Genomic DNA, 27,900 nt, shown 5'->3' on the forward strand with positions numbered 1-27,900 from the left:
GCAAACTGAGGTAGCAGAGTAATGATTAAAAGTACATACACTCAGTATAGACTGCCTAGGTTCAAACATGAACCAGCCATTACCTTGAACAAGGTACTTAATCCCATGTGCCTCAGGTCTCTTGAGTATAAAATGGGGTAATAGTCTGTGCCTCATGGTTGCCAAAAACATTAGCACAAAGGACTCCAGGGTGCCTGGGTGGCACAATTAAGTGTCCAACTCTTGGTTTTGGCTCAGGTCATGATCTCAGGGTCCTGAGATCAAACCCTGCATCAAGCTCCATGCTTGGCAGGGAGTCAGCTTGAGGTTTTGCTTTCTGCCTCTGCTCCCAACCCCTCTCCCCCACCTTGCTCTCTCTCTAAAATAAATAAATCTTTTAAAAATAAAAAATAAAGGACTCTAAATAGTGCCTGGGGCAGCCCCAGTGGCACAGCAGTTTAGCGCCGCCTGCAGCCTGAGGTGTGATCCTGGAGACACAGGATTGAGTCCCACGTCGGGCTTCCTGCACTAAGCCTGCTTCTCCCTCTGCCTGTGTCTCTGCCTGTGTGTGTGTGTGTGTGTGTGTGTCTATGAATAAATAAACAAAATCTTAAAGAATAAAATAAAATAAACTATGAGATTAAAAAAAATAGTGCCTTGGGCAGCCCCGGTGGCGCAGCAGTTTAGCGCCGCCTGCAGCCCGGGGTGTGATCCTGGGGGCCCCGGGATCGAGTCCCGCATCAGGCTTCCTGCATGGAGCCTGCTTCTCCCTCTGCCTGTGTCTCTGCCTCTCTCTTCTCGCTCTCTCTCTCTCTCTCTGAATAAATAAATAAATCTTTAAAAGAAAATAGTGCCTGGAACATGAGTATATGTAAGAATCAGCTGTTATAATTATTACCATTATTAACTGGCTCAAGTTTATTGAATTCATGAAAGTATAGTAGCTTAATAACTACAAATTAGACTCAAAGAAACATTTGTTCATTTAAAGTGGAGCCTAAAAAAAAAAAAAAAAAAAAAAATAAAGTGGAGCCTAGTGACTGAAAGAGTTAAGTCAATATAAGTCAATTTTACAAGTGATGTAAAAACTGAATGTGTGTGTGTGTGTGTGTGTGTGTGTGGAGATAGATAGATAGATACATACATACATACATACACTTCAGGGATATCTGGGTGGCTCAGTGGTTGAGTGTCTACCTTCAGCTCAGGGCATGATCCTGGGTCCGGGATCGAGTCCTACAACAGGTTCCTTGTGGGGAGCCTGCATCTCCCTCTGCCTATGTCTCTGCCTCTCTCTCTCTCTCTCTCTCTCTCTCTCATGAATAAATAAAATCGGGATCCCTGGGTGGCACAGCGGTTTGGCGCCTGCCTTTGGCCCAGGGCGCGATCCTGGAGACCTGGGATCGAATCCCACGTCGGGCTCCCTGTGCATGGAGCCTGCTTCTCCCTCTGCCTATGTCTCTGCCTTTCTCTCTCTCTCTCTCGCTCTGTATGACTATCATAAATTTAAAAAAAATTTTTTTTGAATAAATAAAATCTTAAAAATATACACTTCAGAAAAGAAAAAAAAAACTGAACTGCAACACAAATATTCAGTGAGAACCAACCTGACACTTGAGAGAACATAACACTGAGAATGCATGTAAGAATTCATTTGAAAATGGCTAAAACAAAAGAAAATGACTTTCTAAAACTGTAATATGTGATAGAACAAAAAACAGTACATGCTGAGAAATGATAAACACTCTTCTTCAAGGGGCACATGGGTGCTCAGTCGGTTAAGCATCTGCTTTGGCTCGGGTCATGATCCTGGGTCCTGGAATCAAGCCCCATGTGGGGCTCTCTGCTCAGCGGAGAGCCTGCTTCTCCCTCTCCCTCTGCCTGCCACTCCCCTTGCTTGTACTTTTTCTCTCTTTGTCAAATAAATTAAAAAAATTTTTAAAGGGGGTGGGAGTAAGAAACACTTTTCTTCGTTTTAGAGTCACGATTCCAAGTTTATAAGCATATGCACTTCTGCCCTGCTCTCTTCTAGCAGATGTTTCTACGAGTGGCAAGAAAGAGGATAGGATGCAAGTTGGTCGCCCTTCCCTTTCTACGCGATCTTTACTTTTCCTCCGATTTTTTCTTTCCTTCATTGACAACTTCTCCAAAGGTACCTCTCCTTCTCTATACAGCTGTTTCTCCCTCAGAGGTTGCCTTTCCCAAGATAATCTCCTTCTCAATAGTCAGTACTGTGAACCTGTGCTCTGGGTTTTGCCATTTAGTCCTAGACTTTCTCCTTCTGGAATGATTTTATCTGGTTCATATAAGTCCTCTGTCTCCTTTACTCTTCTTTATGGAGTCTCATCACCCTCAACTCTGTTTGAACTTGGGTTCTCTACTCACAGGTAATCTAAAGGTCTATGTTCTGCCTACCAGAATAACAGGAGCACCTGGCTGGCTCAGTCAGTGGAGCATGTGACTCCTAATCTCGGGGTTATATGTCCAAGCCCCCATGTTGGGTGCAGAGATTACTTCAAAATAAAATCTTAAAAATTAAAAAAAAAAAAAAAAAAAAAAGAGCTAAAATTAAATGGAGGGGATCCTGGCTGGCTCAATCAGTAAAGCATGCAACTCTTGATCTCAGAGTCATGAGCTCAGGCCCCACGTTTGGTGTGGAGTCTACTTAAAGGGGAAAAAAAAAACCCCACAAACCTAAAATTAAATGAAGGAAAAAAGTATACCAAGATAATACTAATAAAAAAAAACAAGAGGGTACATATACCAACAAAGATCAGTAGGCAATCTGCATAACATAAAACTCTGATGGTCTCTGAAGCTTAACTTTTACCAAGTGTTTTTAATCCTCAATAATAATCTTCTTAAAACCAATCTAAAGGATCTGGATTCACAAACCAAACTAATTAGGTTTATAAATTTTTTCATTTTTTTAAAAGATCTTATTTATTTATTCATGATACACAGAAGGCAGAGACATAGGCAGAGGGAAAACGAGGCTCCTCACAGGGAGCCCGGTGTGGGACTTGATCTCAGAACTCTGGGATCACGTCCTGAACTGAAAGTAGACACTCAACCGCTAAGCCACCCACGTGTCCCTCTTTCGTTATTTTTTTACAATACTATTTGACACATGCAAACTATGTTTAACATAAGTTATAAAACCTAATAAAACAGATGAAAGTAACAACACATCCCCAAAATAAAGTTATTACCCTTTCTAGATCCCATCTCCCTGCCAACTCTTGAATATTGTTTTCCACTCCCTTGTCTTTTATTTACTTTTTTTATTTTTTTTAAATTTATTTATGATAGTCACACACACACAGAGAGAGAGAGAGAGAGAGAGAGAGAGAGAGAGAGGCAGAGACATAAGCAGAGGGAGAAGCAGGCTCCATGCACCGGGAGCCCGACATGGGATTTGATCCCGGGTCTCCAGGATCGCGCCCTGGGCCAAAGGCAGGCGCTAAACCGCTGCGCCACCCAGGGATCCCTCCCTTGTCTTTTAAAAGTAATTTTGTCTCTCTTATATACAAAAATTCATAAGCAAGGGAATCATCCATGCATCTACAATATGTTATATACTAAAAGATCTGATTTATACTACTGTCCAGTAATACAAAAGAATAGGAAGCAATGCATATTTCCAATCATATAAAAATTGAAGCATATGTAAGTTTTCTGATAGCTGATGCTAACCTACTGACAAGGAAAAATGAATATATATTCTTTTTAGCAAGTTGGCACTAAAACAAAATTCCAGTTACCTTATTCTGATTCTAACCTTTTAATATTATCAATTGCATCAGGACACAAATAAGCATCTTTGTACTCACTATGTTTAAAACGACTTAAAATGGTTGACATAACACTATAAATTCTTACAAGAGACAGACCCAGTCCATGTTCATTTAGTACAAGCCTAGCCATTTATCTTAGGAATACATAACGAGAATATTCCTGCAGACACATATAGTTACAGAATAGAGAGAAATACATGGTAGTATAGATATACCTAGTTAAGTAACAAATTCTATGTTAGTGAAAACACATGGCCAAGTACTTCAATGAGGGAAAGGGGAGATTAAGTGTCAATTAATTGATAGAAGGAAAATAAACACAAGGTAGAAAGATCACCGGGGAAATAAAAGTAGAATTAGAGTAAGAAAGATAAGCCTCAGCTAATGGATCTTAAGATAATATATATTTAAAACATATATATAACATATATATTTAAAATAAATATTTAAAGCATTAAGTACATAATTACTAACATGTGTAGAACAGAATATAAATAATAGGTAAGAAAAGAAAAAGTACCAAAGGAAGCAGGATTCCAAAGTGGCACTCTACTCACAGCGAGGAAGGATATAAGACAAAGAGTATAAACAAAAAGTGCTGTAATGTGGTCCTCAAAAAAAAAAAAAAAAAAAAGATAAATGAAAGGTTTTCTGGCAGACACCATAAAGAGCAAAAAGGACAATAAATTCTACTTCATGCCTTTAACGATTTTTTTAAGTAACTGTTCTGAGTTAATAAGACAGATCCTAATACTGCTCAACATAAAGTATGCCAATAGCATCCATCAGCTTTACAGCTTTCAGCACAAACTAAAATTGTAACTGTAACATATTCAAAAATACCAACATGGAAGAAGGGCATTTTAATGACCTTTATGGGGTCCTAGGAGCAGCATTTAACCAAATAGTTACTTAATGTTTCAAAGATAGCTGAACTGCAAGACAGAGTCTAGCTTCAAGGCATTGTGACTCCAGAATGTAGGCTGATAAATGACTGGACACACAAATATTAGTTGGTTATATACTTGTTTTTTTTTCTCTCTCTCTCCATTCCAGCATGATCTTTGAAAGCAAGAACCTCAAGTGTTCTTTAAAATAAAAAGAAACATCTACACATCCAAGAGCTCTGCAATACAGTCCAATAAATAACCTGCTTGGGTGGGGGTAGGGGTGCACATCTTTGAACCTTTTTCTAAGGCTACTTTTGAACTTTAAATGGAAAAATTATTTGTTCCCTCAAGCAGAACATAAAGTAACAAGAAAATAATTTTAAATCATACTCACCCCCCAAGCAAGTCTGCAGTGTCACTTTGTTGATTCATATTGACAACCCTCAAACGATGGCCTTTTAAAAAGAAAGGGCGAAAGGGTCACTCTGAAAATGTCAAGACTAATTATATCCAGTGTGATCTTTAAGGATGTGTGGACATGAGCATAAGGCAAATCTTTAAGTGTGTATTTCTTCTGATCCTCTTATTTTACTTTCAGGAATTTCCCAACCATTCAATAATTTTCACCTAACCCAGAAAGATATGTGTAAGAAGATTCATTGTGTATTATTGCTGTGGCATCAGATAACTGAAAACAACGAAAAAATCCTTCAGTTAAGTCAATGTCGTCTATAAGTTAGAATTAAATAAACAGCCAGTATAGAATATTATTAATTAGCCACTGGAACAGAAATGAGGTAGTTCTATTTTTAAAGATGCCCAATGCATTTAGGAACTAAATGCAATACAAAGAGCATGATCCCATTTTTTTCAACATAAAACCAGACTTAAATGTTTATATGTTTGCAGGCCATAGATTAGAACCAAAAAAAGTTAATACCAAGCCATTAATAGCAGTTATTTCCAGGAGGAAAAAATTACATTATTTCCGAGGAAAAAATCTTCAGTGGTTATTTCCAGACAAAGTGGAGTGGTGGCACTTTTTAAACTCCCAATATTTTGTGGACTTTTTATTTAAGGGGACATAAAAGGGCAGCCCAGGTGGCTCAGCGGTTTGCCGCCGCCTTCAGCCCCGGGTATGATCCTGGAGACCCAGGATCAAGTCTCATGTCGGGCTCCCTGCATGGAGCCTGTTTCTCCCTCTGCCTGTGTCTCTCTGCCTCTGTGTGTGTGTGTCTCTCTCATGAACAAATAAATAAAAATAAAATATTTTAAAAAGGGGAGGTAGATAACAAAAACAGGCAATGTCAAACGTTTATCGTCTGGGGGCAGAGTGCTTCCCCTCAAGTTACCTGTAATGTGAGCCAAGTACTGGACAGTAGAGGTCTTGCCAGTCCCTGTCTCTCCCACCAGCAACACAGGCTCCCCTTTACTAACACACACTGCAAGCTGTTCAATAAGAACAGAGGACGGCCTTGTAGGAGCAAAAGTGAACTTCTCCCTGGGAATGGGAAAACAAATAAGCAGTCAGAGAAGCAGGCTACAAGTTTCTCTTAAGCATAATTTTGAGGAACCAGATTTTCCAGACTCCACAAAATGAGAAAACAACCCACAGCATCTGTTTTCATACTATAAAACAGGTATCCTTATAGTCTATGAGTTGCAGAATTCATCAATTCTACATTACACCCAATACTTTACTAGACTCCCAAGATTCAAAACATCAATAAGGTAGGATGTTATCTGTCCTAGCTATGTCATCCTAAGCCAATTACTTAGGCTCTCTTAGCCTTCATTTCCTCACCTGTAAAATTTGGATCAGAGTTACTATTTGTGTTGGGTTGAATAATCTTTCCCCAAAATTCATGTCCATCCAGAACCTGTGAATGTGACCTTACTTGGAAAAGGGGTCTTTGCAGATATAACAAAGTTAAAATCCTATCATACTGGGTTTAAAGGTAAGCCTTAAAATCCAATGACTGTTGGATTTTACAAGAGACTTAGAAACAAAAACACACACAAAAACAAAAACACAAGAAAGATGATATGACAATGGAGAGAGAGAGAGAGAGAGATGGAAGAGTGTAGTTACAGAAACAAGGAACACCAAAGACTGCTGGTAGCCATCAGAAGCCGGAAGGAGGCAAAAGCCTTCGGTGGAAGTGTGGCCCTGCCAACATTATTATGATTTCAGATTTCTAGTCTCCAGAGCTGTGAGGAAAGAAATGTCTGTTGTTTTAGGCTACCAAGTAATTTGTTATGGCACCTGTAAGACATTAATAAGTTAATTCATAAAGTTATTATAACTGCTACATAAGAAGACATATGCAAAGCACTTAGCACAATATTAGGCGTATACAAAGTATTTAATAAATGGTAACCAGATCTCAGAATCTAATACAATTCCAGCCTTCAAGGAATTAACAGACTAGCATTAGGACCTCGTCTAACTTCCAAGTGAGGCTTACTTTGTAAATACATGATAGTGAATAAAACAAAAAATACATTTTTCCTAGTTTCAAGTCCCTAATGACCCTCATCACCTCCTTTACCTATTAATGTCTAATTTTATAGACTATACTTTAGGAAAGCACTGCTTCTTACCATCCAGCACAGTAGAGAAGTCATCACTCACACAACACATTTTGCTCAGACACAAGGGGCTGGACTAGTCAGTCAGTCCTTCTATCATGTTCCTAACGCCCCACAGTCTCAGATTAGTTGAGAGACTATTTACCTCTGTATGTGGACAGCCTCACTTTGTTTCCGTAGAAGCCGTACTCGACCCACTTGCACATCTAGCTCATTGATCACAATTTCAGGTTTATAAAGCTGACAGAAGAATTCGGCCTATGGAAGGGGACAGAGTAAAATTCTGTATAGTCTTTAAAAAAAAGAAATTCTGTATATTCTTCAAACATTTCCTCGTCCATGTGGCTTATTATGCCCATCTAATTAGCCCTTTACTACTAAGGATTTTCTACTTCCAAGATAGGCGAGTTAGCTTTAATTATGTCTTTTCTAGAACTGACTGAATTTGGGCAGCCCGGGTAGCTCAGCGGTTTAGCGCCGCCTTCAGCACAGGGCATGATCCTGGAGATCCAGGATCAAGTCCACGTCAGGCTCCCTGCATGGAGCCTGCTTCTCCCTCTGCCTGTGACTCTGTCTCTGTCTCTCATGAATAAATAAATAAAATCTTTTAAAAATAAGTAATTAAATAAAATTGACTGAATTTCTGTTCATGTTTTTTAAAACATTGATTATGAAATACTTTCCTATAATGGTACTTTTTATTCATTCAAATAAGCCCATATCTGCCTATATCTAAAGTGAACATACAGACATATTCCAATAGCAAATGAACAGAAAGTTCTACTCCTAACTAAAATTTATGAAAAAGGGGATCCCTGGGTGGCGCAGCGGTTTGGCACCTGCCTTTGGCCCAGGGCGCGATCCTGGAGACCCGGGATCGAATCCCACATCGGGCTCCAAGTTCATGGAGCCTGCTCCTCCCTCTGCCTATGTCTCTGCCTCTCTCTCTCTCTCTGTGACTATCATAAATAAATAAAAATTTTTAAAAAAAAAAAATAAATAAATAAATAAAAATAAAATTTATGAAAAAAAAAAGTGTTCTTCACCTATACTTTTCTAAATTATTACTAAATATTCTAAAATATTAGATTCTAAAATATTGCAGGAAACAATGACTTGAATGAACCATGGTACATCTGACTATAGCCAGAACACAAAGAGAAGCTGTGACAGATGCTTCCAGGGTATCTACCAATAAGCGATTCTTCTCTTGTCCTTGTCACTAATCCTAAGAACCCATTTTGTTTAGATTTGGGGCAGGAATGAAAGGAGCAGTGAAGTGTTCAGGGAAAGTGAATCTCTCTTCAACCAAAAGGGATAAATACTGATCAGTCTAAGCCAATTGTGGTAGTTTCATTTCTTTTTTGCCTACTATAATTATTAATTATTTAAAGCCCATTTAGTAGGTGTTCTGTCACACCTGCAGCTAAAACCATCTCAACAGTTTCAGAATCGTAAGGAGCCCCTTGAACATAAGGTTTTTTTGAGTCATCTATTTGGAAATGGCAGATATCTGCCACAAGATGGGCCTCAGACATTTCTCTAGCTACCATTACCACTCTGAAGGGCTCTCTCCTCCAAAAATACATATTTTGAAATAAAACAAGAATGGCAAAATATTAAAAATCTCAGCAATGAACCTAAGTACTAGTCTTTGTACTATTCTTGGTATCCATTGGTACTACTATTTTCAATTTTTCTGATGTCTGACATTAATGAAAAGTTGGAAAAAATCTAATTGTGCCTAAAATCACAGACAAAGGTGTTACTAAAACAGTTCCAGTCCTGAGTCCACAATCTATGAAATAACACGTCCATTAAAACACTGGAGAAATTAATGCATACATGGTGATATAAGGTACAAGGTGACTCACTTTAAGAATGTAGAGCACATGGAGAACTACTTATCTAAGAGACAGTGAGAGCTTTATATCCATGAAAGGCAACAATGAAACTATCAACTTTGACAGAGGAAGTAGTTATTACAAAGGAACTATTAGATAAGGACCAGACTCTAGCAAGTAAATATCCCAGCTTCCTTCCAACAGAAAAGTAAAAATAGCACTGCATACCTTTTTCTTGGAAATGTTCAATTTGCTTCCAATTATTTCTGCCATTTTCAGTTTGCTTGTATGCTTAGAAAGCATTGCTGTGAAACAGTCCAGAGCCTATTAAAATAACGAAGGTCAATGCAAACTGATTTTTTTAAAATACTACATTAATCACAGAGCACCACTACCCTGGCCACAAAAAGGAAGCATATAAAACCCAGGAGAAACATATCTGCTAGACTAAGGAGAGTAGAAATAAGGTACCAGCCCTAGACTCAAGGGCCTTACCATAATACAGACAGGATAAACAAATGTGAAGGCTTTACTATCAAAATACTGCTGAATTAGAAAAAAAAAAAAAAAACCCACACAGAAAAAGCTTCATTTTACAGGGTACCTGGCTGGCTCAGTTGGTTAAGCATCTGATTCCTGGTTTTGGCGCAGGTCATGATCTCAGGGTCCTGGGATCAAGAGTCCCATGTTGTGCTCTGTGCTCAGCAGGTAATCTGTTGAGGATTTTCTTCCTCTCCCTCTACCCCTTCCCCTGCTCATACCTCCCCTCCTGCCTTCTAATTTTTTTAAAAAGCTTCATTTTACAAATTGAAATTCAGGCAAAAATAGAATTAGAGTTAATCATTATATGATTCATGAGGGAACTGACTCTTAAGCCACGAAAGTAACACCAAAAGATTACTTGCTAGCTGTAAAGGAAAATTCTTGATGCACACCCTAATGCAGTAACTCCATCTCAGCCAACTACTGACAGGCCAACCAGATATGTGTCTTCTGCTTTTTTTTTTTTTTTTTTTTTTTTGTAAGTAAAAAATGTGGGGCTTAAACTCACAACCCTGAGATCAAGAACTGAGCTAAGGTCAAGAGTCAGATGTTTAACCAACTGAGCCACTTGGGTGGCTCCAGATGTAGGTCTTCTGATGAAATGAAATATAAAGTATATATTACCACTAAAAATGAATTCTACCCAAAAAGTTTGAATTGGAATACATTAAGCATTTTAATAAACTTCTACTTACAGGAAAGACAAGAGAGAAAATAACAACAGAAAGGATACTATGAGTATAGTAAACAAGAATACATTTGGTTCTGTCACCACCAAGTGTAAAACATCAATAAACTTCATAAGCATTTAAAAAGAGAGGGAATTTATACAGTCCTTGTTCCTAATACCTGGCACAGAGTTTTAAAAACCCTTGGAATTACCAAAAATAAGAAGTGTCTTTTGTTATTCACTAAGGCCCCTTTGGACCATACTTAAGTTTATTAAGCTAAGCAAGGTGTGGGACACCTGGGTGGCTCCCGGGTTGAGCGTATGCCTTTGGCTCAGGATGTGATCCCTGTCTGAGGATCGAGCTCCCAGCGAGGAGCCTGTTTCTCCTTCTGCCTGTGTCTGCCTCTGTCTCTCTCATGAATAAATGAATAAAATCTTAAAAAAAAAAAAAAGTTTAAAAAAAATTTTAATATTTTAAAAAATTTTAAGCAATTTTTAATTGCTTAATTAAATTAAGCAATTAATTGGTTAAATTGCTTAACCAATTAAAATTTTAATTGCTAAGCAATATGACTCTTAATGGGCCTTTAGATAGTTTAAGGAGGGACTGGCCAGGTCAGAAAGACCAAGCACTGACTTGGAGGGTTGAAATTTTCAGCTCCACCACTAAGGGAGGGAGGAGGGGCTAGAAATTATGCTCGATCATATGGCCAATGACTTAAGACCTAATAAAATACTGGACATCCAAAGCTTGGAGAGCCTAGCTGTTGGTGGACATATGGATATGCCAGGAAGCTAGCACACCCTAACTAACTATGCTCAGGACCCTTGAGACTTTGCCCTTTGTCTCTTCCATTTGTCTTTAAGTTATATCTTTTATAATAAAACCATAACCCGTACTTTAAGTATAGTGCTTTTCACGGAGTTCTGTGGGTTGACTATTGAACCTGAGATGATCATGGGAACCTCTGAATTTATAGTTGGTAGGTCACAAATACAGGTGGCCCCCAAGACTTGCAGCTGGAGTCTAAAGTGGGGGTAATCTTATGGAGGCCTTGAGCATTTGATTCTTGATCTTGGGGTCCTGAGTTCAAGCCCCAGGTTGGGTGTAGGGATTACTTAAAAATAAAATCTTCGGAAGGAAGGGAGGGAAAAAGGGAGGAAGGAAGGAAGAATAGAGAGAGATCTAGAAGGAGATACACCAAGGTATTAAAAGTGTTAGGGAATGTCTGGATGACAGCTATTTTTTTTTAAGATTTATTTATTATTTATGATCGACATAGAGAGAGGCAAAGACACAGGAGGAGGGAGAAGCAGGCTCCATGCCAGGAGCCCGACGCGGGACCCGATCCCGGGTTGACGGCTATTTTTATCTTACCACTTTGCTTTCCTATATTTCCCAATTTTCAACAATATATATATATTGTTTCTACATTAATAAAATACCTGTATACAAAAGTTCAGAACACTATTTGTCATAGCCAAAAGGTGAAAACAACCCAAATATCCACCAATGAATAAACGGATAAACAAAATCTGTTATTATCAATATAATGAAATGTTATTCAGCCATAAAAAATAATTCAGGCTACAACATGGATTAACTGAGAGAATATGCAGAGTCAAAGAAGTTAGATACAAAGGTCACATATTCTATGATTCCACTTATATGAAATATCCCAAATCAGCAAATCTATAGACAGAGATAATGCCACAGTTTTATTTTAAAAGTGCAAAACAAGGTCATCTCTAGAAAGATGATAAATTTAGGGGAATGAAAAAGTGAGTTCATGGGAAAGAAGAACAAGATTCAAGGACTGGCACACAGCATTTCAGGGTTCAGCTCACCATAAGTGAGAACTCCAAATGTGGTTTCTTTCTACTGATACTAACTTTGCCAAACACAACAAGAATGCAATGCAAACCAAACTGGGTCACTACTCTCCTCAATCCCAAATGACAGAAACCAGAGTTAGTTACTTACTTACTTAATTTATTGAGAGAGAGAAAACACCTGATGTGGGGCTCAATCTCACAACCTTTGAAATCATGATCTGAGCCGAAATCAAGAGTCAGATACTTAACCAACTGAGCCACTCAGGCACCCTTAGAAACCAGAACACTTTGGGATACCTGGGCGAGTCAGTGGTTGAGCATCTGCTTTTGGCTTGAGTCATAATCCCGGGGTCCTGGGATAGAACCCTGCATCAGGCTCCCCACAGGGAGTCGGCTTCTCCTTCTGCCGATGTCTCTGCCTCCCTCTCTGTGTCTCTCAAGAATAAATAAATTAAATCTTTTTAAAAAAGAAACAAACAAGAACGCTTTATAATCAAAATTAGTGTTTTGGGGATCCCTGGGTGGCTCAGCGGTTTGGCGCCTGCCTTTGGCCCAGGGCGTGATCCTGGAGTCCCGGGATCGAGTCCCATGTCAGGCTCCCAGCATGGAGCCTGCTTCTCCCTCCTCCTGTGTCTCTGCCTCTCTCTCTCTCTCTCTCTCTCTCTCTCTCTCTCTATGTCTATCATAAATAAATAAATAAATCTTTAAAAAAAAAAAAAAAGTAGTGTTTTAAGAGCCCACAGCTCTTCAGACAGTATCACTTTTATTTTTAAGCAAGCAGGAATAAATATCTCCCTGTTCTTATTGAATATGACAGAGTTGTAATTCAAGGGGGTTTCCCTTCTGCACAACACATTTTTTGCCCAAGCCCAGCATACAAGGCTATACTTTGTAACCCCTATGTAAATTTCTCTGGACTAAAGTAATAGGCCCTACCAAGAAGTGGAAAGATCAGACAAATACAACTCTTATCAAATAGATTATGAAATTTTATGTAGGAATAAATACTGAGCATTTTTTTCAGTAGGCTCCATACCCAAAATGGGGCTCAAACTCATGACCTCAAGATCAAGAATCATATGCTCCACAGACTGAGCCAGCCAGTCACCCCTAATACTACACATTTGAGAAACACTTTATATTTCACAACATTACTGTCACCTAGGAGATTTTCTTTTCATTTTATCTGTAATATTTCAGTGTCTGCTTTACTGTATCTAAACTATCCTTATGGGATCCCTGGGTGGCACAGTGGTTTGGCGCCTGCCTTTGGCCCAGGGCGCGATCCTGGAGACCAGGGAGTGAATCCCACGTCGGGCTCCGGGTGCATGGAGCCTGCTTCTCCCCCTGCCTATGTCTCTGCATCTCTCTCTCTCTCTGTGACTATCATAAATAAAAAAATTAAAATTAAATTTAAATTTAAAAAAAAGTTTAAAAAAAAATAAAAATAAACTATCCTTATTTATAATTTATAGTAACCTGTTTTAAAACTAAAAACAATATTATGCCCGTATTAATATGCCCAGTTAGTTTTAAGGCAACATTAGTTGAGTTTTAACTAGCTAGGGATAATAAACACAAAAGAAAAATTCTGATAGCAGCCAAGAGACAGAAAATGACAATGGAAATCAACAGCCTCACAGGATAGAAAGAAAATAAACATGAAGACTCTATCTTACCTCTTGAAAAATATTTAAGGATGCTGATGAAGACAGACTGTCAAAACAATGGACAATCCTATTACACCAATTCAGTAGATCCCTTTAAAAAATAAAAACAAAAACAAGGAAATAAAAGACCATAGGTCAAAGACATCAAAGCCATCAGAGTTCAATTCAATCCACCTAAGTCTGGGGAACACATGACAATGAAGTCTCTCTGTTTCTCTGGCATTGTAAAGATAAATAGTGCAGGGGATAGAATAAGTGAGGGACCCCACCTATTAGGAAGTGATCTGTCACATATATTATCCCAATCCATGCCAGGTAAGGTTGGGGAGAGTGGGACAGCAACTAACTCTCAGAGCAAAAATCAGGGGAGTTGCCCCATTCCTAAGGCTCACTTAAAGGGAAAGCCAATCATCGAGAATAGAAAGCAAAGGTACAGAACTCACTATATATAGCAAAATCAAGGGTCTTATTTAAGACCCCAATTGTCACAAAAGAAAAAGCCAGTGAAAGAATTATGTCAGTAAGGAGTTTCAACCTTAGCTTTTAAAGTTATTTTTTTTTCTTTTTTTTTTTAAGCAGCCTCCACATCCAACATGGGGCTTGAATTCATGACTCTGAAATTAAGAGGACCATGTTCTACCAACTAAGCCAGTCAGGTGCCCTCAAAGTTATTTTTTAAAGCTAAAATAACATTCCCTTATAAGCCTTCCTAATCATTATCTATAAGATCTGAAACAGGATCCAACATCATGAAGCAGCCCACAGGTCTAATTTCAAAACCTGACCTCTCATAACCATTTAGTGATAGCTGCTAAGAACTTTTAAGGGAAGTAATTTTTAAAATATTAACTCAAGGAGCACCTGGATGGCTCAATCGGGGGAGCACACAACTCTTGACCTTGGGGTAATGAGTTCGAGCCCTGTGATAGGTATGGAGCCTACTTAAAAAAATAAATAAATAAAATATCAACTCAAAAGTGCTTAATCTAGTACCTTAGAGACAATTCTCTTCCTTCAAGGCTTAGTCTTTTGTTTTCTCTTCTGGCTTCTGCAAATTCTTCAGGTACCTGTTCACATGTAACAGAACTATCACTGCAAGAGTGATGTTTCTCTCCAGTAAGTTGGATGTAAATGTCAAGCAGGTGATCAGTTACTGCCAAGAGGCTGGGATATCTATTCTGAAGAACCTGACAGAGGGAGGAAAAAAAGCAAAGAAAATTTAGCAGCAGACACAGTAATTTTTAAAAAGCACATATAAGGGGAGCCTGGGTGGCTCAGTCAGTTAAGCAGCTGACTCTTGGTTTCAGCTCAGGTCATGACCTCAGGATCCTGGGATCAAGCCTTCCATCAGGGTCCACGCTCAGGAGCCAGTCTGCTTGAGGACTCCTTCTCCCTCTCCCTCGGCCTCTCCCTGAGCTCACTCTTGTTCGTTCTCTCTCTCTCACTCTCTAAATATATAACTTTTAAAATAAATAAATAAAAGCACATGTAAACTCCTGCTAGTATTAGTCAAGCAAAAAATGAATTTCTCTTTGAAATTTGTGCCAAGTAAATACTCCCCCAAGAAACCCAGTGGATGCCTAAAACTGCAGATGGTACAAAACCCTAAACATACTATGTTTTTTCCCCACAGACATACCTATGATAAAGTTTAATGTACAAATTAGACATAGTAAGAGATTAACAATAACTAATAATAAAATAGAACAATTATAATATGCTGTAATAAAAATTATATAATGTGGTCTCTCTCTCAAAATATCAAGTATTATGCTAACATGAGGTGATAAAATACCTAGAAAATGATATGAAGGGGAATGACACAGGCCCTGTGATGTAGTGTCAGGCTACTACTGACATTCTGACAATACATCAGGAGAACCATCTGTTTCTGGACTGAGGTTGACTGTGGGTAGCTGAAAGTGCAAAAAGCAAAACCAAGGATAATGGGGAGCTACCATGTAAGAACTTCTGCCTGTACCAATATCCCTTGCCCCTCAAAAACCACAACTTTTTTCCTGGCCAGAACGCAGGTATCTGGCAATCTCATCATTTACACAACTTAGGGTACAGAAGCCAGATGGGAAAAGAGAGTCTTCAAGCAACAAACACATCCAAGTCCTAGGAATTTACGCACTGAAGAATCCTGCAAGTACTACTTTAATTTTAACATAATTCTAGGGGCACCTAGATGGGAAAAGAGAGTCTTCAAGCAACAAACACATCCAAGTCCTAGGAATTTACGCACTGAAGAATCCTGCAAGTACTACTTTAATTTTAACATAATTCTAGGGGCACCTGTGGCTCAGTTGGTTAAGTGTCCAACTCTTGGTTTTGGCTCATGTCATGAGCTCAGGTTGTGAGATCCAGTCCCAAGTCAGGAGCTGTACTCAGCAGGGAGTCTGCTTGAGATTCTCTCTAGGGCAGCCCAGGTAGCTCAGTTGTTTAGCGCCACCTTCAGCCCAGGGCCAGATCCTGGAGACCCCAGATCAAGTCCCACGTCAGGCTCCCTGCATGGAGCCTGCTTCTCCCTCTGCCTGTGTCTCTGCCTCTCTCTCCTCTCTCTCTCCCGTTCTCTCTCTGTCATGAATAAATAAATAAAATCTTAAAAAAAAAAAAAAAAAAAAAAGAAAGAAAGAAATTAACTCTTTGGGGGAAAAAAAAAGAGATTCTCTCTCTCCCTCTACCCCTCCCCCAATTCCCACTCCCAAAGGCTGGCACATGTATGTGCTAAAATAAATAAATAAATATATCTTTAAAAATAAACAAACAAACACAATTCTACTAAGATTTGTTAGGTCAGGGCAGCCCGGTGGCTCAGTGGTTTAGCACTGCCTTCAGCCCAGGGCATGATCCTGGAGACCCGGGATCGAGTCCCGCCTCGGGCTTCCTGCATGGAGCCTGCTTCTCCCTCTGCTGTGTCTCTGCCCCCCTCTCTCTCCTCTCTGTGTTTCTCATGGATAAATAAATAAAATCTTAAAAAAAAAAAAAAAAGAAAGAAAGAAAGATTTCTTAGGTCATTTTTCAGCAAAAGCAACCAGAAGCAATTAATAGGAAAAAAAATAATAAGCATTTAAAAGCAAACCACAGTAAAAGAAGCTAATATAAAGTACTGATAAAAAGCAACTGATCTTTAAAAAAGCAAACAACAAAAAGCAAACAACAGAAATTAAAAAGCAAAAAATGTACTTAATTAATTAAAAAGCAAAAGTAACTGTACCTATTTACTTCAATTATTGAGAATTTTTTTCCAGAATAATACTTGGTACTCATACTATTGGTTTTAAGCTTTTATGATATGGATTTATTCAAACAGGTCTATTTGAGAAAAAAGGGAAATATGTATATATTAGAAATATTGTCTGGGGTGCCTGGCTGGCTCATCAATGGAGTGTAATACTCTTGATCTTAGGCTGTGAGTCCAGCCCCAGGTTGGGTGTAAAAGTTAAAAACAAAATCTTGGGCATCCCCAGTGGCACAGTGGTTTGGCGCCGCCTGTGGTCCGGGGTGTGGTCCCTGAGACCTGGGGTCGAGTCCCACATCGGGCTTCCTGTATGGAGCCTGCTTCTCCCTCTGCCTGTGTCTCTGCCTCTACTCTCTCTCTCTCTCTCTCTCTCTCTGAATAAATAAATAAATCTTTTTTTTTTTTAAATTTTTTATTTATTTATGATAGTCACAGAGAGAGAGAGAGAGGCAGAGACACAGGCGGAGGGAGAAGCAGGCTCCATGCACCGGGAGCCAGATGTGGGATTCGATCCCGGGTCTCCAGGATCGCGCCCTGGGCCAAAGGCAGGCGCCAAACCGCTGCGCCACCCAGGGATCCCAATAAATAAATCTTTAAAAAAAATGAAAAGGTCCTTTTAAAAAAAAAAAATAAAAAATAAAAATAAATAAATAAAAACAAAATCTTAAAAGAAAGGAATATTGTCATCCAATACATTTAAATTAGCTTGAAAAATATATTGTGATTCCAATTTGTATATGAAATATCCGTTTATTCTGTATATATAATGTATACATATTTACAAAAATAAGGATCTACAACCTTTTAACAATGTCATCTCGAGTAGTAGATATCACAGATTTTAATTCATGTTTTTTTACTGAAGGACTTTACAATAGATACTGCTGAAAACATGTTTCAGGTAGATTAAAAATTAAAACAAAAAAGTTACAAAATCAGTAAAATGGATACACACATAGATCTTTAAAATGCACAATATATATTTTTGGGTAGGGAGTAAACATTTATAAAATTGGATATAAAAAAAAATAAAATAAAATAAAATTGGATATATTGATGACCTTGGTCACCACAAACAAAATATAGACTATTTCCAACACCTCCCCCTTTTTTATTAAGATTTATTTATTTGCTTATTTAGAGACAGAGCACACGTGTATGAGCAGGGGCAGGGCAAAAGAGAAAGAGAAAAATCCCAAGCAAAATCCCCACTGAGCGCAGAGCCAGACACAGGGCTCCATCCCACCACCATGAGATCATGACCTAAGATGAAATCAGGAGTTAGACACTTAAATGAGTCATCCAAGTGTCCTTCCATCACCTCTTCAACAAAAAGTTCCTGGGACACCTGGGTGGCTCAGTGGTTGAGCATCTGCCTTTGGCTCAGGGCATGATCCCACAGTACTAGGATCAAGTCCTACATCGGGCTTCCTATATGGAGCCTGCTTCTCCCCTTTGCCTATGTCTCTGCCTCTCTCTCTGTGTGTCTCTCATGAATAAATAAAAAATTTTTTAAAAGTTCCCTTATGCCCCTTTTGTAATCAATCCCTTCTCCCACACCCCTGCCTGTGGGAATCAGGTATCAGATTCTGATCCCTATAGATCTGCTTTCAAGTAGTCATCTAGGGGCAGCCCCAATGGCTCAGCGGTTTAGCACCACCTTAGGCTCAGGGCATGATCCTGGAGACCCAGGATCGAATCCCACATCAGGCTACCTGCGTGGAGCCTGCTTCTCCCTCTTTTTTCTTTTTAATAAAGATTTATTTATTTATTCATGAGAGACAGAGAGAGAAGCAGAGACACAGGCAGAGGGAGAAACAGGCTCCATGTGGGGAGCCCGATGTGGGACTCGATCCTGGGTCCCCAGGATCATGCCCTGGGCTGAAGGCGGTGCTAAACCACTGAGCCACCCAGGGTGCCCGCCTGCTGCTCCCTCTGCCTGTGTCTCTGGCTCTCTCTCTCTCTCTCATAAATAAATAAATAAAATATTTTTTTAAAAAGTGTCATCTAAAAGGAGTCATACAGGATGTAGTGTGTAGTTTGGTTCTCTTACTCAGCTAATGTTTTTGAGATTTATCTAGACATTACTGCATGTATCACTAGTTTAAACGTTTTCACTGCTGAGTAGTAATTCCATTATATAAGCATGTATATTTATCCTAAGAATGAGAAAAAAACGATTTTTATTTAGAAAAAAGAATTTTATCAGTTTTACACTTTAGTGAGGGCTCAGCTATTTGGGAAAAAAGTTCTGAATAGAAAAGATCTATAAATACACACAAACCGGCTGTTTTCTTCCTTAGCCAAAAAATCTTTTCTTTGTTATTACCACAAATATAAAAATTCTAAAACAATGTCACTTAATAAACTAATCTGATATAATATGGCTCTATTATCAATTTAATATACGTATTTTGGAGGTTCATTCCTTTAATAAGCATTTCTTAAGTCCCCACTTACATCAGCAACACTAAGGATACGAAAACAAAACCAAAATGAATGTAGCCTACCCTCAAGAAATGCTATCTGGTCTAAAAAGCAGATACACAAGCAAATCAAAATTGCAATGTGGTCAGCCCTCCCTGGAGACCCAGGAAGGTTTCATGGAGATGTTGCACTTGGCAGATGTCATTAACGGTTGTGAATAGGCACTGCCAGCAGAGACAGTAGGTCTTCTAAGGCACTATCTCCTAAGATACGAGGGCACATTCAAGGTGTACAGAGAGACAAGATTTGAGAAACTGCCAGGAATGACTCCCTGGCACTTATTAGCTATGAGGAGTTAGCACTATATAAATAGCTCATTTTTTAAAGTATAATTTGTTATTTCAGCAAGTCAAAGACATCATTTTTTAAAAAATAGGCTCCATGCCCAGTGTGGAGCCCAACATGGGGCTTGACCTCATGATCCTGAGATCAAGACCTGAGCTGAGATCAAGGGTTGAATGCTTAACCGACTAAGTCATCCAAGCGCCCCATTCAAAGACAATCTTTCTAGGCATAAGATGACTGGAGCTGGCAGCAATAGAAATGCAGTCCCTTGTGCTCCCCATGAGATCAGCTTAGGATATTATTTTATTTCCTAAACAATGCACACAAGCATTTTAGCCAACAGTCACTTATTCCAGAGAGCGTTATTAGAATTTATTAGTTAGGTTCAAAGGCTTAAAAATAAGAGAACTTCTCAAGGTCAACTAATATGATATACATTATTTAAATGAGGGGGTGAATGCTCCTATTGTGCGTCCGAGAAGCAGAATGACTCAGCTGTTCATGACAGAAATGGAAAATGAGCTTTGGCTTTTACTGAAGAAAAAAAAAAAAAGTAGCATGTTGTCATGCTTTCAATCCCCAACAAATCACACCTAAATGTGAATTTCGGACCTCTTATTTAAAGAATAGGATGGCAATTTAGGAATGAAAACTAAACACTGAAATGTCTACAACTGCAAAAGAAAGAGCTGTGTGATGACAGAGCAACACAACAAATGCTTATAAAGTGCCAGGTGGAGTGGATGCTGGGGACACAAAGATGAATGTTATTGGAGGAACTATTGTAGAGGGCAGCAAAAGAGGGATACACAAACAGACACAGAAATAGACAACTAGGAATTAGAATGAGATAAACTCACAAGTCCAAAATAGGCTGCAGAGTTACAAAATCACAATGGCAAAACAAGGCTTCTGAGAGATTACACGATCAAACTTTTTTCCAGTAATACAGTGAACTAGATACCCTGAAAACCTCTCTGCTAATAAACACTTAAAATGGTGAATAAGATATTTGGTATGGTTGTCTTGCGTCACTTATTTATCTAAAAACTTACACCAAGAAAGAGCAAAGCATCCTTCCCATGCCTGTATAATCACCAATAGTGCATTATTTGCTATGCTCCCAGATGAAGTGTTGCAGAATGGGAAGCTTTCCAAGGTAATGTAAGAGGAAAGTGGGGGGAATTAGCAGGGTAGAGAGGTATAATTCTTAAACGTTTGAGGATAATGAGCAATACCACAAAATGAATCAATGAGTAACATCTAAAAAATAATTCATCTTGGGCAGCCCTGGTGGCTCGGCAGTTTAGCGCCACCTACAGCCCGGGGCTTGATTCTGGAGACCCAGGATTGAATCCCATGTCGGGCTCCCTGCATGGAGCCTGCTTCTCCCTCTGCCTGTGTCTCTGCCTCTCTCTCTCTCTCTCTCCTGTGTATTCTCATGAATAAATAAATAAAATCTTTTTAAAAAATTAAATAAAAAATAAAAAATAATTCATCTCCATTTTTATTAATACCCAAAACAAAATGTATATTAAGTTGTTGAATATATGAGACATTAGTTACAAAACAACTTAGTAAATTATTTTTTTAAAAAAGGATCTTTGGAAACAATTGAGGAAACTTGAATATAGTCTGAAAATTAAATGGTATTGAGACATCACTGTTCATTTTACTGGGGACAATAAAGTTATTGTGATTATATATGGAAAGGCCCAGGGCACCTGAATGGCTCAGTTGGATAAGCATCTGCCTTAGGCTCAGGTAATGAATGATCTCAGGGCCTGGGACTGAGCCCAGGCATCCTTTGGGCTCCCTGCTCAGTGGGGAGTCAGCTTCTCCCTCTGCCCCTCCCCCTGCTTGTGCCCTAGCACTCACACATGTGCTCTCACAAATAAATCTTTTTTTCTTAAAGATGTATTTATTTATTTATTTATTTATTTATTTATTTATTTATTTTTTTACGAGAAACACAGAGAGAGGGGAAAAGACACGGGCAGAGGGAGAACCAGGCTCCATGCAGGGAGCCCAATGTGGGACTCGATCCTGGGACTCCAGGATCACGCCCTGAGCTGAAGGCAGATGCTTAACCGCTGAGCCACCTAGGTGTCCCTCAAATAAATCTTAAAAAAAAAAAAAAAAAAAAAAAAACTTAAATTTTTAAAGCAAAGTATTGAAGTATTAAGTGTATGCATTAAAGTATTCAGGTATGAAATGTTAAGGAGTTTGCTTTCAAATACATTAGCAAATAAAAAATATTAGATGAAACAAATTCTGTAAAATGTTAGTACATTAACTGTTAAACTTGGGTTGATGAGTATTTTGATGACCAATTACACTATTTCCTCTATTTACATGTGTATCTGGAACTGTTAATAATAAAAAGTAAAAAAGAAAACCACTAATGCTTTCCCACTGATAACCACATACCTCATTCAGTTCTGTCTTATCCATGTTATCCATGTGAATTTTTGTCCAGTATTTGTCTAGCAGAGTAGCATGACTATTTAGAGGTCGATACCAATTTCCTCCACAGCTCAAGAGTCTGTATTTCAAAATTTAAAAAAAGAATTACACAAAATTCCCAATTTAATCTTTAATTATGCCTCTGGTTAACCCTTGCTAGACATTATCTCATTCTGGTGCCAGATTACCAATATGTTGGGCTCACAGGGCAGATGACAAATGAAAGAGAGGCTGACAGTTGACCCAAGTCTGACTCTTTTCCTTTTTTTTTTTTCAAGATTTTATTTATTTATTCACAAGAGACACAGAGAGAGAGAGACAGAGACACAGGCAGAGGGAGAGCAGGCTCCATGCAGGGAGCCCGATGTGGGACTCGATCCCGGGACTCCAAGATCACGCCCTGGGCTGAAGGCCGCGCTAAACCACTGAGCCACCCAGGGATCCCGTGACTCTTTTCCTTTTCCATGTAGGGGCTGTGGGAATACTTTCTCTAAAATAAATAATTCTTTAAAAAATAAATAAATAAAACAGGAATGAAGGGGCGTCTGGAGCTCAGTTGGTACAACATGCAACTCAATCTCAGCGTCATGAAGTCAATCCCATGTTGGGTACAGAGCTTAAATCTAAAATATGGTAATCGGGACACCTGGGTGGCTCAGTGGTTGGGCGTCTGCTTTTAGCTCAGAGCATGATTCCGGGATCTGGGGTTGAGTCCCACACCAGGCTCCTTGCAGGTAGCCTGCTTCTCCCTCTGCCTGTGTCTCTGCCTCTCTCTCCCTCTCTCTGTGTTTCTCATGAATAAATAAATAAAATCCTTAAAAAAAAAAAAAAATACTACAGTAATTAAGATACTATGATATTGGTGTAAAGATAGACAAATGAACAGAGTCCTGAAATAGGAACTAGATCTTTAAAAATTAGCTAATTAAAATAAAACAGGAATGAAAAGGGTGGATCTGTCATCAGTTCCAACTGATCCTCCTTAATGTGGGCCCAGAAAACTACTCCAGGACTCTGGACTCAGTACTCCAGTGTGGGGACTTATGAGAAAACGGCTCCAGTGGGAATAGATAGGTTAATAGAACATACCTCCTAGTTGCAAAGAACTGAAATCCAGGAGCCACTTTCAGACAGTCACCTCGGCCAGGAATCAAGAGCTCTCCATTCTCCAAAAGAGGGATCAGCACGGAAACCTAAATCACAAAACCCAAATGATAAAACTATTAAGGCAGAAGTAACAAAAAAACAAAAGAACCCTCTCTCCAAACAATGAACACATCCTTAAAGGAAACCTTAGTTTTCAGAACATGAACTAAGATCAAAAGGCAAGTGGCAATGTATGAGCCACCTAGACTCCAATGATTTATTCATTCAATATTTACCAAGCCAGACACTCAAAATCCAGACATGACTGAGGCCTTACAGCCTAGCATCTGACAAAACAGCCATGCAAACCACCATATGGCATGATGAGTATGACCCTAGGGATGACTGTGAATCAGAATAGAATGGTGTAGAAGCATTGAAAGTGCAGACAGACATCCCAGAGATAATGATATTCACTGAGTCTTAAACGTGAGCAGGAAGCCAGTTTTGGTGGGAGGGAAACTCCCAGCACATATACTCCAGGCAAATAATATTCAAACAGATAAAAATCTCTGTTCCTAAGAGCATAGCATGAGAGGATTCCACTGTTAGGGCAGAATGTGCATATGAAGTAGTGGAAAACTATAAAACTTAGAAATAAATAAATTAAGGGTCTCCTGTGCTGAGCTAAGGAATTTGAATTTTTTTCATGAAAGTTACAGAGAGTAAATTAGCCTGGGGGAAAAACTATAATTTTTATTTTAGCAACAGTGCAACAAACAGAACATCAACTGAAAGGAGGCTAGCCTACAGGAAAGAGGCAAAAACAAAGATAGGATGGCTATATAGATAGATGTCTGGCTGGCAAGAAAGAAGAGTAAAGGGCAGCCCTGGTGGCGCAGCGGTTTAGCACCGCCTGCAGCGCGAGGTGTGATCCTGGAGACCCGGGATCGAGTCCCACATCGGGTTCCCTGCATGGAGCCTGCTTCTCCCTCTGCCAGGGTCTCTGCCTCTCTCTCTCTCCCTCTCTCTCTCTCTCTCTCTGTCTCTATGAATAAATAAAATCTTTAAAAAAAAAAAAAGAAAGAAGAGTAAAGAAAGAAAAGAAAAAGAGAAAAATAGGTAACAAAGCAAAATGGCTAGACAGACGGATGAAAATAAATCCTATGCTAAGGCAGTGGGAGAGAAGAGAATAAAATAAAGAGATAAAAAAATACTAAGCAATTTAAGACTAAATAACTAAGAGACTAGAAGGAGACATCAAACTATGGAAGAAAAGGCTGTTCTGAGAAAGAGCAGGCAAATTCCATCTTGGACATCTTTAACTTCCACCAGCTAAGGGACATTTTTTTTAAATATTTCAAGAAAAGGGTGGGCCATACACATAGATCTAGGGAACATGAGTTTATACAGGAAGCTTAAAAAGAATACACAAAGTAAGACCAAAGAGTCAAAGAAAAGGGTTCTAAAATATCAGACGTAATTTTATTAAATATTCTTACTACACACATGGCTAGAAGCTGAAAGGAAAGCCCAAAATAATATAGGAGCAACTCCAAATGATTCCAAAACTTGAAACTAAAGAAAAATAACCTGAATATCTGTAAAAGCTACCTTAAAATAAAAAAGGACTATTAGCTAAGAAGTTCTGAAAACAACAAAACAATAATCAAAAGATCTAGGCATGTCTTTAAGTAAACACAACTTCATTATAACAATAATGAAGTTTAAATATAATAAAATGAGCACCATAACCTTTGTATGAACACAACAAATATATGAACAGGAGAATGGTCTACAGAAAATTGGACTAAATGTAGAAGAATTTTCTGACATTTATCAGATACTGCCAAAGGAAGAGCAAGTCAGAAATTGTCAGTTAAGTCTTGAATCTGGACTTTACCTTCAAAGAATATAATTAACTATAAGACAATACGAGATCCCTAGGCTCCATCATGGCCTGGATGTAACCTCTCTCATGTTCACCTATCTTCTTTGGCTCTAATTCCACAATGTACAATCCTAATGATTTCCAGATACCCTGATAGCTGAAAAAACTGCCTAAGGAAAAAGCACTAGAAAATGGAAAGCCGGGGCAGCCCGGGTGGCTCAGCAGTTTGGTGTCACCTTCGGCCCAGGAGGCCAAGGAACGAGTCCCATGTCGGGCTCCCCGCATGGAGCCTGCTTCTCCCTCTGCCTATGTCTCTGCCTCTCTTCTCTGTGTCTCTCATGAATAAATAAATAAAATCTTTAAAAAAAAAAAAGCAATTTTTCTAAAAACGAAAATATATATCCAGTATGTTTTCCGTAATGAAACAAAGACAAACATGCTCTCTTCCTTTACCTGTCCTCAGCCTGCTGCTCTACAGATGCCAAAGCTAGGAAGCAGGGTCTCAAAGTTCTCAATGTATTTGTAACATGGGTAAGCTATTTCCCACAAGGCCTATTCTTTTGGAAATGTTATGACACTGATCACATATTCAACTAAAGGAGCAAAAAACTACAATGAAATTGATCACATATCCAACTACAGAATTTCCCCCTTATCCATGTGGAGTATGTTCCAAGACCCTCGGTGGTTTCTGAAACTGTGGATAATACAGAGTCCTATATATACTATGCTTTTTCCTATACATACATACTTTGATAAAGTTTGCCTTACAAATAGGCAAGGTAAGAGATTAACAGCAGTAAATGACAATAGAATAGAATAATTTTAACAATATACTATAGTAAAAGTTATGTGAATGTGGTTTCTCTCAAAGTATCTTACTATACTCACCCTTCCTATGGAGATATGAGATGATGAAATGCCTATGTGACCAGATAAAGTGAGGTGAATGATGGAGACATTTCGACATAGTGTTAGGCTACTACTGACCTTCTGATACATTAGGAGGATCATCTGCTTCAGGACTGAGAGTAACCAAGGGTAACTGAATGGCAGATAAGGGGGGACTACTGTACTCAGTGAAACAGTACCAGCAGAACTTTATCAATTTTCTAACAAACACCTCAAACCAGATTAGGTAGGTAATCATGAATGAGCTTCTCACAAAACGTAACAGCTCTAATCAAATACCTATTATTTTTTAAAAAATATTATTTATTTTAGGGAGAAAGAAAAGGAGCAGAGGGGAGGGGCAGAGGGATAAAGAGACAGAGAAGCAGACTCCCCCACTGAGCAGGGAGTCCCATGCAGGGCTCCAATCCCAGGACCCTGGGATCATGATCTGAGCCAAAGGCAGATGCTTAACTAACTGAGCCACCCAGGTGCCCCTGATTTCCTGTCTTTGAAATGTATTTTGTTAATAGTGATTTTGGGAGATAATTTCGGTAACACAGGTGTCTGGGGCACCTGGATAGCTCAGTGGAGTAAGCATCTGTCTTAAAAAATAATCATGAACCCATGGTCATAGGATAGAGCCAGGCATCCTTAAGCTCTCTATTCAGCAGGGAGTCTGTGTCTCCTTCTCCCTCTGCCCCACCCCCACCCCACTAGTGCTCTCCCTCTTTCTCCTAAATAAATAAATAAAATCTTTCAGGGGAAAAAAAAAAGACAGAAAATCAGTAAATAGTGAGGTAACATACCACGTCTAAGGGGGCATAGTCAATATCCTCCAGAAGGATCCAGTGTCCCTTTGTGACTGCCTGTGTGAGAGTACCAGGTTGCCACACAAACTCTCCTGGGACATCTGTACACCGATACATTCCCAACAGCATCTGGAGGAAAAGGAAAAAGTATTAATGAAACCACATATCCGAGATCCCAATGCCACATCCTTTGATTAATTCTGTTAAAATTCTATACAGATATAAGCAGGCACTTGGTGTTTTTACACGTTGGTCCCATCAGTTATGAGGAGGACCAATAACTATTCTCACATTCCCTTAGCAAAAACAATACTTTAATGCAAACATTTATAAGCATGTGAACCCACCAAAATTTGCTATTTCTTAATTACCTTACTGTCGGTCTGATCTCCAAGCTGGACTTTAAGAAGCTGAGGGGGCTTCCTTCTACCTGTCATTGCACCTAAGTGTTCAACTAAGGAAGTTTTTCCACATCCTATTGGTCCTTCCAACAACACAGCATTCTGAGAAGCCACTGCCATAGCCAGTGTCTGAAGATTTTTGCAGATTGAATCAACCAGCACATAAGATCTAAAGGCCAGCTCCTGTTCACGAGAAGAACTCCTATTACTAGCCTAAGGAAGCAAGGGAAAAATAAAAGGCATGTTAACAGTCTTTCCTCCAAAGTGCACAGATTAATTTCTACAACAATGCTTTCACTAACCTTTACATAAACCTCTAATTAGTAGTACTAGAACTATAATAACAACAGGTATGTTATCCAAAATAAGGATCTTTTTCCTTTTGGCAGGATTTAAGGAAAATCTCCCACCAAAGTCTGAGAAGCCAAAAAAGTTGACACACAAAAGATAGGGGCAAACTTCATCTCATGACTGCATTTTTGTTTTCCTTCCTCTTATACCACATTCTAGGACTTC

At 38.9% G+C, this 27,900-nt stretch overlaps 1 pseudogene; it reads right to left on the bottom strand.

Moving 5' to 3' along the window:
* The window catches only part of LOC112912712 (midasin-like), a 147,978-nt pseudogene that overhangs the window by 110,520 nt on the left and 9,558 nt on the right, over positions 1 to 27,900 (bottom strand).

This window comes from Vulpes vulpes, unplaced genomic scaffold (assembly GCF_048418805.1).
Source record: "Vulpes vulpes isolate BD-2025 unplaced genomic scaffold, VulVul3 Bu000000795, whole genome shotgun sequence".
NCBI classification, from domain to species: domain Eukaryota; kingdom Metazoa; phylum Chordata; class Mammalia; order Carnivora; family Canidae; genus Vulpes; species Vulpes vulpes.